Here is a 13477-nt window from a genome sequence, read left to right on the forward strand (position 1 = left end):
CACTTAATTTCTGTCCCTTCATTCTGAATTTGGAAGACAAAATAAAATGTCACCCAGCAACTGTGGGAAGCTCTTGATCGCATGTCTCCATCCCCTTATGAAGATACTGGGATGGTCCCAGTGGCAGGAGAGCCATGTTAACGTGCTGCAGCACCTGAGCAAACAGGCTGTCCCTCCCCAGGCCACAGCAGCGCAGGGCTGCAGTTTCCTCAGCTGGCCTTACTGCATGGACACAACTTAAGCTTCTCTGCACGCACAGCGTGGATGCTCCTTTAGGTATCTTTCTATGCCAACATTGGTGGTGTCATTGTCCCCCGTGCAAGTCCCCCTCCGTTACAGCAATGCTGTGTAACCCAGTCCCGGGGGAGAGGCTGGGTGATGTACGGGTGAGGAACAACATGTGTTTGTCCCCAAAACATGGAGGCTGGGGGAGCAGAGGAGATGTGACCTCAGCAGACACTGGGGGAGGATGTGCACTGCAATGAACCAACATTAACACAAAAGAGGTGTTAGCTTCATGGCTGTAATGAACGCATTCAGATCTAGAGTGGGGGCTGATGGCGATTCTGCTCTCCCAAATGTCTAACCACGCTGCCCTTGAGCTCTTCACGTCAACTCACCATACCCTCAGCACAGCTTGCTGTCTCATATGCAACCCAAATAGCCCTGTCCTCCTCCCTAGGCAGCAGGTATGTGTATCCCCCACCTGCTCTGATCACCTTTCCCAACAAGCAGCATTTCTGAAGCGTTCTACATCTTCTCAGCATTTCACAAACATTAACTAACTTCAACTCTCCAGCAAGTCAATGCTCTTTGACATAAATTTGTTTCTTGTAGCTTTAGTACAAAAGGTTGAAAGGAAAAGGAGTTGGTACAATGCTCTCGCTGGCCGAATGCCAAATCAAGTGTGGAAGATCCAAACCGGTTATAATGAGAGATAAAGATCATCTTCGCTCACGCTATTGGTGCAAGACCTGTGGTTAGTATTTAAAGACGTGGGCCACTGTTTCTCATGCCATGTTTCTTATTCTCCATAGATAGTGTCTTAACAATATGTGTTAAAAAAAATCACTTCTGAAATATCAATAAATTATAGTCTACACTATCCCAGACCCTGACCATACTCTTTGATGTCAATGCAGATGAAGCTTCTCTGTCTTCCAGAAGAAACAAGATGTTGTCAGATCTGTCACCTTTAGGAAACATAGCAGCCTTTTTTCTTCCGCTGGCTCATCTCTGAAGTACCTCTTGCTTGAATGACTCCAGTTTTGATGATTAACCAGCCCATTTTCAAACACCTATAAAATGCCTTTCCCAAACAGGGTAGGATCTGGATATTAACTCCAGCAGCGTTATGCTCGAATACTGACCCATTACTGCTGTTCGTTAATCATCTTGGGAGACAGTGTCTGCAAACATAACTGTGCAAGGACTCTCCTCTGAGTTTACAGAGGTGTTTGTACCTTCTTCTGTACCTTCAGTGAAAGGCAAAAATCAGTGTTCATTGATACATTAAATCGTCAGCCTTCATTTTGAAGTTTTCTGCTGAAGCATAGATTTAACGAGACATAAAGAAGGTACTGTTGTGTGGCGTCTGCTGTACCTCCTCAAACTCTTCTTCGCTGGCAGCTCAGATGGATGGGGAGGGGGTGCAGCCATTTGCATCTTTAAATAAATCCAAGCATGATAAAGTGAAGCTTGTTTTTCTACAATGGTGTGCTTAGCGACTGGATTTTGTAGTATTTTGAGAGGTTTGAGCCTTGATCTGATCTACTGGTGTCTCTTTTCTGAGCAAATTGCCTAGTGGTCTAATAAAGATTAAGACCATGGTTCAGCCTTTCCCTCAGCCAAAATTTGGCTTTAGCTGAAAGCTGGCAGAATTTGACCCACAGGTTCGATAGTTTGGGGGCAGGTTAGAAGCAGACATATAGATATAAGGATACATAGACAGGATGATCTCATAGACCTTAAGAAGTCCAGCAAGAAGCAAACAGTCAAAAAAACGCTAGCAAAAAAATGCTAAATTCAGAAAAATCAAAATAAATGCATCCGTAGGGGTCATCTCAGGGAAAACCCACGTAACCAGAGGGATGCTCCTGCCCTTCTCCTTTCACCCCTTATTGTTTCACAACCACAACCAGAAATGATCCTCCCCCTTCCCCAGGGTGAATTCAATCTCCCACCATGTCAGCAGCTGGCACCTCCTCAGCACTCACAGAGACATTTTGGGCACTGCCAAGACTATTCGCATTGCCAAAAGAAGGATTATTATCCACTGAATCAATGAAACCTGTGTCAAACTCAACTGTCCTTCCAATACTCTGAGCACTTCATTGCTGCGTGTGCCTGAGGAAATGGGAACCATTTAGTGATAAATACTTGATGTCAAAAGAATATGGTTAAAAAGTTACATAAGCGCTTTGTAATAAATTGTAATAGAACTTTGATTGAACTTTAGCTGAACTCCTGAAATTAAAATTTAATTGGACCTTTTGCACCTGGACTAGATGTAGAAACAATTAAACTTAATTGTGTCCTTGCACGTCCACCTGGACTAGATGTAGGAACCATTAACCGAAACTCAGATCAAAGAAATTGAATTGTTGAAGGATTACCATATCAAGAGTTTACTGAAGGGGAACAAGGCTCAGGGAGGGAGTACACTCCCCGGTCTCTGATCTAAGTATAGGATGACAAGATGTATAGTCTTTGGAATGGAGTCTAGATAAGAGCATGTTCGAGAAGAGCCTTAGGAGATTATAATACTAGAACACACACCTTCTTGTAAATAATGAGCACCCTACTTAGGGAGATCTCCCAAAATGTTTAAAACATTAACTAGAATGCACATGTATGATGAGGGATGGTAAAGGAACCAATTAGCGAACCAATCAGCTGTATCTATCACTACAAATATTGGACTGTCAGAAATGTGGGGTGTGCTGGCTGTTGTTAAACGCCTGGCACCTGATTGTGCAGAACTGAAATAAAGACAAATATCTCGACTATGTGCATTGATTGGTTTTTGCACACTGGGTGAAGAACCCTTATTTAGGGACAACCTACTGAGGCACACCCTATACATCATTGCTGCAGGTGTTGTATGCTCTAGGTTGCAGTCATCTACACGGGCACCTGAAATAGATGCAATAGGTACTTGTTGATGCATAAATTTTGAGCTAGTAAAGTACAGGAAAGAAACAACCCTCCCTCTGTGGAAATGAAGGAACAGTCACAAAGGTTAAAAATTCTATAGTGGCATTGTCTGGACTTAAGTTCGAAAACAACTACAGTGTTAGAGTTGTGTGTGGAAATTTTTCAGGTGACCTCAGCAGAGAGAAGTTTGCATAAGTTCCCTTTCCAGTAATGCTTTATCCAAACACACAGTCACACATGCTACACAAATCCTGGCAGTTGGCCTCCTGAGCAGAGAGGGCTGAACACATGGCAGGCACCATGTGTGTGAAGTATACTTTGCCCCAAGCTGCTTGAAATCCCAAAGATTTCCAGAGAATTGCAAATGTTACACTGTAGGTTGGCCATTTCCACCCTACGCAGTAATCTGAGTTCTCCCTCTAACTTCTGCCAGTATTTTTAAACAGGGCTGCAGCAGCCCATATCTATAAATACTCCTCTTCTACACCAATATTTGAGATTCCAGCTGATCAAATTCTGTCTGTTATGCCACTGTTTTATTTATTATGTATTAATGCTTTACAGTACCCATCTCAATTCTCGCCCCTCTTGTCATTGCGAGGTGACTCTTGCTAGGACACACTCAGACTATGGAGATTTCCAGAAGACACGTGTGTTTTTCCCAAACTGAGAGTCCCGTAGCTCACAGCCTGCAGCGTTTCCAAGATGTGAAATAACACAGTCAGCAGGACAACATGTCAGTCACTAGCACAAGCCAAAAATAGCACGTGTAAGGCCAAACTCAAAGGGCTAAAATGGTGCACTTAGAGCAGATGTTTAAAAGCTGGTGCACAAGCTATAGGCTTGTTAGCCAGCCTGGATCAACTGCAAAAGGCCTTTGGGAAGTATTAAAACTCTTGGCTGGGACACTCACTTCTCTGTTGGAGGCACTGGAGATTAGTCATACTTAATAGTAAAAATAAAAGCGCTAACCTGGGCTGAAGGTTAGCTGAAGGCTCCTGGGCCTGGCATCATTCCTGGTTTGGGCCAAGTGCTCATTAAGTGCAACAGGAGTTTGATCTCAGAAAGAATGAATCAGGGATATTTATGGCTCAAGAGAGTGTTATCTTAAGGAGGATGGGTTAGAAACAACTTCTTTAGAAACAGAGGAATTCAATAAATAAGGAAGGATAATAGATGGGAGGATTTACAACTGTAAAAGACAGTATATTGAAAAACATCTGAAGAAAGAAGACTGCAAGATCCCTGGTTGAGACAACCTCTGTGGCAGGACTCAGCACACTGGCAATCCCAGCCTCATTTTGCTTTGATCTATGGAAGCACCAGATCCGGATATGTTTTTCTTCAGTGAGAACAGGCAATATTGATGATGATGTCTTTTTTCCCCATTCCCTCTCCCCAATATCTCAATAACATACACTGATGAGCAAACCATTTCCTATCCGCCTTGACTGCTTCTGCTGTAACTTTACTTTTGTACATTTTCTAGCTATAACACTGTGTCTTTTGCTTGTTACCATGGCAAGAAGGTGCCCTTATGTGTCATTCACAGTGAGAAACCAGAAGCCCTAATACTCCACTTAGCAATTTTACAGCCTAACGTGTGAAAACATTAGCTAACCGGGAAGGAGAAAGCCAGCTTTCACCCTGAGGTATGGATATTTGGAGCCGATTTCCTCAGTCACTAAGCTTTTGGCCAAGCCACACCACTTTTTTTTTTTCTTCCTCCTCTTTTCCTCGTCACAAGAAAAAATACCATTGAAGCTTTTCCCCAGTGCCAGATTCTACAAGTAACAGACTAGGAGTAATTACTTCATTAGTCTCCATGCCCTCCTTCCCACACCTATCAAGACCAGCACATTATAAAAAGGGCTAGTTGGACTCAGTAGTGAATGAACAATTTAGTTGTGTAAAGAACAGAGAAGAAAAAGATTGGGGTAGGATGGTGGAGGAAAGCAAGATAACAGTTTCTTTATTTTCTTTCTTTTAACAGAAATGAGTCACATTTACTGTTTTCCCTGGCCTTGGGTAAAGCTAGGTGAGTGCCTGGACACCTGCCGAGGGAAACCCCATAGTGGTGGTGCTTGCTCTTGGTACTATGTGTGAAGAACAAGGATTTTTATTTTTATTTTTTTCTGATAAAAACCAACCATTGTTGTATTACAAATTCCACCCAAACATGTGAAATTTTTTTCTGACCTGTCTGGCACAACTGTGTGAGAGTTCTACCGAGGGTAAATCACAGAAGACAGGGTACTGTGGAGCTATTTTCTTGCAGAATAGGGCAGGAACTGGGAAATGATCACTGATGCAGCTGAAAAGACCAGGTTAAGTGCTGGAACAAATGCCCACTGAGGGATTATTTTGTAGATCTTGCAGAGAGTAAGGAAATGAAATCTAGCTAAACAAGTTATTCCTATTTTTTCCCCTAACAGTAGCAAGCATGAAATACTGAATTGTAATACAATGATGCAGTGCTCAGTGCATTCACTGGCTCATTCATACTGAAGCAAGGTTGTAAGTAACAAGGAGCTTTCATTAAAGACTAATCTCAAAAGAAAGCAGTTTTAGTCAGCATTTACCTTTTTTGGGGAAGACATGAAGCTTGCTTGAGCTGGGAGGGATGTTCTGGAAAACCTGGTGGTATGGGCAGGCCAGGAGGTCTGTGTCCTGGTGGTGCAGATAATAGGAATGTTGTCTGAGCATTTTACTCCTCCCAGCACATTGGCTCTGGTTCCCTGTCCTCACCTGAGCTACCTACATTGTTCTGATTGAATTTGCCACCTGGAAAGAATTTCTTTCAAGAATGAGGAACCAGCAGTACAACGTGGTGCAGCTGGTGTCATCCTAGGAGTGAGAAAGAAGGCTGGCAGAAAACGAAATTTTGACCTATATAGAAAGATCCATCTGTCCAGGGAAATATCGCTATACTTCCTAGAGTCAGCTTCTTCACAAGCTTTACCTGTCGGTGTCCTGACAGATTTGCAGAAATTGCCTGTGTTTTTGCCATAAGGGTCTTTCTTTTTTTCACCCCTGCTGGAACCCCTTTCTCCCAAGATTGTTGCCCAAAGTGTGGTGCCAGGGATAGCTTGTCCATCCAGACTTACCATCCTCATGTGGTTTTCAGCAGCATCCCAAGAGTTCCCTTAAGGCTGTTCTGCTCAGTCATTGCATTGCCTTCCTGGCTGCTTTATTCTTCCTTTTTTTTTTTTCCTTTCAGCTGTCTGCAATTCACATGAACGGTTGTATTAATAAATGGACCTTTCCCTACACCAATCAGACAAACATACGGAATATGGAGCAATAAATGACAAAGCAGCCCCACATCTTTCATACCGTCATTGGCCTTCATGTCTTGCAGGAGAGGAATTTCCTCCAGCTGGTTTCCTCATGGTTGAATGATCTTCAGTATTAGATGCAGGGCAAATGTTAAAGATCACGACACCAGAATCCTTTGTACGTAACATTACAAATGACTTGCCCGCAAATGGAATGAAATGTCAGAAGATGATATCAAATAAATGAAGATATCACCACAACTACTCATGTGGAGCATAATGTCCCAGACCTTCTCTCTATTATTTCAAAAGCACTCCCATTTCAAAAGAGTGGGCATTTTTTTCCCTCCTCATCATAGGGGAAACTGATGCTGTAGAACTGAAAACACGATTGTGGTGCATGCTGTGTGAGAAGCAGCCACTTGCTGCCTTGGAAACCTTGAAAAGACCCTGTCTCTGATTCTAGTTTCTCTTTCTCTCACCCTCTAATTATGTAAGCCCCGCTCATTTAGGTTTGGATTCAGCCTGCTTTTCTTCCTGGTATCCATTACACCATTAGTCTGTTTCGATGTCAGAGTGACCTGGCGGGAGGGTAAAAAAAAACCCTCATGGGTTGGTGGAGGAAGCAGGATGTTTCTTCCGGATGAGTGTTACCGTAAGTGGGATACAATGGAAGAGATTCTCCCTGTCAATGGTGTTACGGCAACGGCCTCCCCTCCCCTTCAACCATCAGGGTGGTTGAACTGGTAATTTAGATGTAATTGGGCACCACTGATTCTATTTAATGGGGCTCCTGATAAATAGCTCTCCTGCCTAATTGGTACAGTTACCATAGAAGGGACTGGCCCAAAGTGTGAAGCAATACAGGCACCTAACTCCCACTGAAATCAATTACGCTGAAATCAATGAGAGTTAAACAGCTGAATAGCTTTAAAAATCTGGCCCTCCATGCACCCCAGAGCTATAATTTATCAAAACACCAAATAAATGGCATGCCTGGTTGATTTCAATGGGTGTGATTGGTTTATGGGAGTTATTACTGGGAAGCCCCCAGCCTTTAATACATGTTCCCTGTTATTTTTCCAGAACCCGAGTCTGTTGATGTGTAAGTGGAAAGCAAATGTACTTGGGTTTCTCTGTTTCAGGAAGGCTATCACGTGGCGTCCAGCATGTCTTTTGATTTTGGCTGTGATGAGGAAGGGTACGTAGGATTAGACAGACCTCTACTCTCATCCCATGCAGCCATTTGTGCAAGTTCTTATCAGGGCAATTGATTTGAGGCAAAATTCTGAGGTCTTTGCCCCACCAAAACTCTCCTGAACATCGCTGGGCACAAAATCAGCAGTGAACCTCGAGGATGGGGCCTTTTTCTGTATATCACAGTGTGATATCTGTGAAACCACCTACACGCACAACCAGGAGACTTAGCATGACTGCTTCATTCTTTCAAAGAAAAAGATAGTCCAATTAGGGTGAACTGGTGCTTGCTGGCATGACCTTATTGCTCTGTAACGGCTGCTAAGCAGAGTACCTTATCTCTTTATAACTGTTGTAAGGTGCTCACTGCTTTGCACTTTACTGTATTTCTCAGGAGCACCAGATACTAAACTATGTCTCACTCCCTACATCCCTGAGAAACTGAGAGTTGCACCAGGACTGGTCCTGAAAGGCATTTGTTTCTGCAGGGGGTTAGTATTTAACAGTATCCTGCAGTGAATGTAATACTAATGACTGACTGACTTACGTCCCACTGTAGGAACACATTACCACTGTGTTTGGTAGTTTAATCACAGTACGTTTTGGTCAATTTTCTATCTGCTCTTCTATTTCCTCATGCCCTTTGATCCTTTGCCATCAGGGTCTTCTCAGAGGTGCGAGTTGAGAAGAAATTAGAAATTCTGTTTCCTGACTTGAAGGTTGGGCCGGCAATATGCCGGGTGGCCTTGGGAAATGACCCCTCAAACTCACCTTTGCTGCAGCGGCAGAGCCCTCAGGTGTTCCTGGGAATCCCAGTGCCTCTCAGATCACAGTGGGATCATTTATAGGCTCCGATGGATGAACTGAATTTCTTCATTTATGAGGGTGTTTTCATGATGCGTCATAACCTGTCAAACCAGATGTCAAATGTCAGTCTTTCAGAGTGTGACAAATAATTTCCATTCTGAAATGGCTTCATCTTGCTAATCAGGCTGCTGATGTGCCATCAAAGACATCAGATTCTGGCACCCGTACTTGATGACAATATGTAAACTCTTCGATGATCTACACGTTGGCTCGGTGACTGACTTTGTTCTTTCCTGCTCAGAACAGCAGTTTTTCCTCACCCCTCCAGTGAATGACATGTTTCTCACATTTTCATGGCACAGCTTGGTCAAAAGGCTTGAAGGTGTGAAAGAAAAGTAGCAACAAAAAGTTGCATCACTTGTTCCCAACATAACTCGTGTTGGCACTGTTTGTATTGTCCTTGTTAAACATGCCAGTGAGCACTTGGGCTTGTCGTGCCGCGTGGCATGATCTGCTCACAGCTGTGCTGCTAAGGGTAAGCCAGTCGTCTTCTCCTCCCGTGATACCCAAGTGTCTTCATGCAGCCGGCCAGCTGGTTTGCTCCAGCCTTGAGCGAGACAGCGGGCACTAAGGAAAGAGTGTGGTTAATGCTGAAGCCCCAGCTGCTATGGATGTGTCTTACAGTCCTCTAAATCTTTGTTGGATGGAAGATGCAGGTAGTCTCAAGTTGGATTTTTTGCAAAATCAGAACACTTCATTCCAAACGAGGAGAGAGACTGGGCCTTGGAAAAAAGCCATAAGGTGCCTTTTTATACTTCAGCCTCTTTGGAAATAGCACCTTGAGTTCCTGCTTAAAACCTCCTGCTGAAATGCTTGGTTTTGGACAACTAACACGCGGCTGGCGCCAAGAGCTGAGCTCCTGGTTCAGGTGGGTTTATTTTCTTAAAGGTGCCTTGAAGGGGCACATTTTAAACAACAGTTCTATATGTTTGGACTCACATGCTTTTCTTTCTTTTCTTCTCCACCTTAAGTTTCTTTATGCTTCCTTAAGGCAGTAGGCATGCTCTTCAATATAATCTGATCTGCTATTCCACAAACTAATCTAGGTCACATTGTTCCAATGACAGAAACTGAGTGGTATCCATCAATATCTTGCCTATTAATGCTATAACACATCCATGAAGTTCCTTTGGATCCTTCCCACCTGTACTCACAACAGACGCCCAGATGTTGCCTTCTCCTTTTTCCCTTTGCTCCTAAACTGATGCATTTCTGGCACTGGGAAACATCTTTGTGAATTTCAGTATTTCTTAGAATGACCTTGCTGGCATTTTGACCACAATATGTGAAAGACCTGAAATGTTTGCAACCTAGTAAAAATGAATTTAATAAATATGTAAATCAATCTATGTTTATTTATAGCCTGGCAGAACTCAAAGACCCAGATTCCAGCCAAAACCTCTGTGTTATCTATCATTTCAAGTGGCTTAACACTTCAGAATCTCAAACACCAGGAGATGAATATGTACAAAAATGACTTTTCTTTTTTTTTTTTTTTTGTAAAAAACAAGTAAATTACCCATAATTTCCTTCTGTGCTTCAGTTTAAAAAAATAAATAAAATCAACGTTTTCCTTTCTTTATTTTTCCCTTACATGGTTACAAGGCATTAAGCAACACACCCTTGATTACACAGAGGTCGCTCAATGTAGGAAGGTGTATCATCTCCATTCCCCTCCGTGGCCATTCACAAAAAGCTCCATTCAGGTGGGCACAGTGACTGACACGACACCCTCGTTAACGGTGCTGCCATAATGGCCACTTTGTATTTATTTATTATAAAGGATGCCTGGATCAGAGGATTACACCAAGGAGTGAAATCAAATCAGCTTAAATAAAAGGGGAAAATAAGAAGTCTCAAAATGAATGCAACACAGAGCTTTCAAATCCTGTTTCCTTACTTTTTTGTTTGTGGGTGGTATTTCCTTCATTCCCTATCAATCATGCCAGCTATTGATATTTCTGCTGTAAGACACTAACAGTATCTGACTGACTGACATTATCTGTCTATTGACTGCCTCGCTTTTCAACCTTTTTAGATTTGCAGCCTCCCTACGCATTTCCCAGCTGAGGAATTCAAGCCAACTGACAAGGAGCATTAGTCGAGTTACTCTTCATGGACCTCTCAGAGGTGAACTAGAAACCTCAGAAGCCTTAGGTGGATAACCCTGACTAGATTTACATAACGCCATTGATGTCTCAGGTGTCATCAGTCTCTAGCTGGATGAATTACAGTCAATAAAAAATTGGCAAAAAATGCAGAATAAGATTTTTCTGGGCATTAGGAAGCCAGATCCATAGCTAGATCCATTTCCAGTCTCTCTGGGCTGAGACAGAGTTCCCGAGTGGGGCGTTCTCTCATTCAGGAGGACAGATGTGATCCAAGCATCATTTACACCCCATGTGGGTGGATAAGGACTTAGAGGACAGCCTCTACAACAGTCATGGGAGACAACACGGGAGACTGTAGCTTAGATCCTGTCTCCATACTGAATCGTTACCTTCTGGGCTTGATAACAGGGGTTTTTTTTTGCATCCAAAACAGTACTGGAGGCTTATTCTCTTGGGTTCCTCACTGGCAACCAATTACACTTTCCTGAATCACGCTAACTTAAAAACAACACTTAGTGTGTGTTTCCAGTCACTCCATGCAGGCACCACTGAATGTGCAACCTATGCCTTGCATAACACTTAGGGGCTTAATTTTCAGAGGTACCTTTGCCCCATGGAAATCAGCAGGAGCATAGCATATTGCTCAGTTTTCTCTTCCCATATTTTCTTAAATAAATATAAGAAAACTATATAGTCATGGGTAGATACTCAGCATTTCTGCAATGCTCAAATGTCTCAGTCAGATTTTCGACTTCTGCTAGACTGAAGAGCTTTTTCCCAGTCAAAACCTCAAAGCTGAAGTTTTGAAGAAGAACACGTCCAACAATTTGATACAGGTTCTTCACAGTCAAGAAGTTTAAGAGCACCCGGATGTATGAAGTTGTGTTGGTTTAATTTACAGTGTGACCTAGTTTTATCAAACTAATTATGGTTTCTGTGGCAGTTTACACTTCCTTTACTTAATTTCAGATTAAATTGCTAAGTAAATGATTTAGGCTGGAGTATGATAAAACAATTTCAGAGTAGAAAAAATGTCTTGAGGTGGTAGGAAAGAGCATTTCAACTTATAGCTGAGTTAGTTACACTAGACTAATTTGTGTGTAGGCTAATCCTGGGAATTTTAAAAGACATTCCTTTCTGGATACCATGCACCAGTGAATGAAGGAGGAAAGTTGCCTTCCACTCCTGTTCCGAATGTTCTTATGAGGTGTTAATGAAGCATCCCATCCTTTAATGGGACCACTGGGGTTGCAGCTGTCTATATTTTATTTTAATTGTTGTTCATTTTCCAGGGATCAATACCTAGTTCCTAGAAAAGATGCAAAAAATTCCAGTAATGTGAGTCAGAGAATTACTATGTACCTCCAGGACTGATACGTAGGTAATGAAATCTGCTCTGCAGTGTGAGCTGATTTAAAATTCTCCACAACATTGATCTTCTTTTTCAAGATGCAGAGCAGAAAGAAAAATAATGTCATGTAACATAAACTATCAAGACAGAAAAGGGGCCCAGTAGCTTATCACATATGTGGTTTGGACTTGGTCAGTCATTTGACAACACAGCTTCAGTGATGCTCTGGCAAGTGAGACAAAAAAGCCAGCACACAGGGCAACCAGAGAGGCCACTAATATCGTAGAAGCTGATGCCAGGATTTGTTGCCACCAACTCTGCTTGACCTTCCCCAGAAGAGACTTTGTGTTTAATGCAAGCAGCAAGTGTACCAGACAGAAGATTTTTTGGCAAGATTTTGCTTTGGTCAGTTCGGCATCCAGTTGCCATTACTTGAGGACTTGGCATGAACAAAAGCTGCAGGATTTAAGCACTTTACAGTGCACTTGTTGCATTTTTTAAAAATGCTTATTTATTTTCTGTGCTGTAGTAGCCTGCTTTTAATTGCCTGGATATCTTCTAGTACAAGAAGATCCCATAGGAAATTTTTACCCGTCTCAGAAGTGTCAGCGAGATGCTGTTAGAAAAGAAACAAGAAAGTGCTGTGGGAAAAACCATGATTTCCATGTGTCATTGCTGAGTCCTGTCCCCAAACCAGGTTCATCACTATCGTCTGGCTCTGTGAACTTTCCAGTGTCATATGGCAAATGTGCTTTTCCTTTCCCACCTCAAGCCATCCGGAAAAGCTGTTCTCAGTTGCTATGTAAAACATGGTAGTGCAGGCTCAAAATTGTCAGATGGACTTTTTTTCCCTCCATCAGAAATTTCCCAGTTCAATCAAAAGGAAGCACCCCGATTTGCTGGAATTCCTCTGCAAGTCCACCAAGTATCTGAAGAAACTTTCCTTCCCAGCCATGTTTAAACCCTGCCTGGTTTTCTGCTGGGCTGGCACCTCAGAAAGCCTTCTGGCAGCCCTGGTAATGCTTTGCTTGGCAGCAGCTCTATTTTAGAAATGTTTTTATTCAAAATTATGGCACATACCCCAGAATGAGAATTTCAGCCTCTAAATTATGGTACTGCACTGATGTGATGGCTGTGTTTCCATAAATCCCGTAATGCGATCCTTGTACATGTGGTTGGTAAAATTCTTTGTAAAGATTTTCCGCAATCACTTGGAGATTTCAGAATCAGGCACAGGATTTCCTTGCATCATTTGTTGTAATACTAATTGCTTGATTATAGCTGAGAACATGCTGGATACTGATCCACATACAGCAAGACAGAAGAGCTTGTAAGGTGTGAAAATGAACATATACCTTGTACTGAGTGGGTATGGAAATACAGAATAGAGATACGGTCTGTTCCTTGATGCTGGAATCAGAAATAAGCTGGGTGTGATGACCTGAAAGGAAGCGCGTGCCCCATATTTCTGAATGACAGACGAAATTGTGATGTTGTCTACAGTTTTTTATAAGGTG

This window comes from Numenius arquata, chromosome 11 (assembly GCF_964106895.1).
Source record: "Numenius arquata chromosome 11, bNumArq3.hap1.1, whole genome shotgun sequence".
Classification (NCBI taxonomy): Eukaryota; Metazoa; Chordata; class Aves; order Charadriiformes; family Scolopacidae; genus Numenius; species Numenius arquata.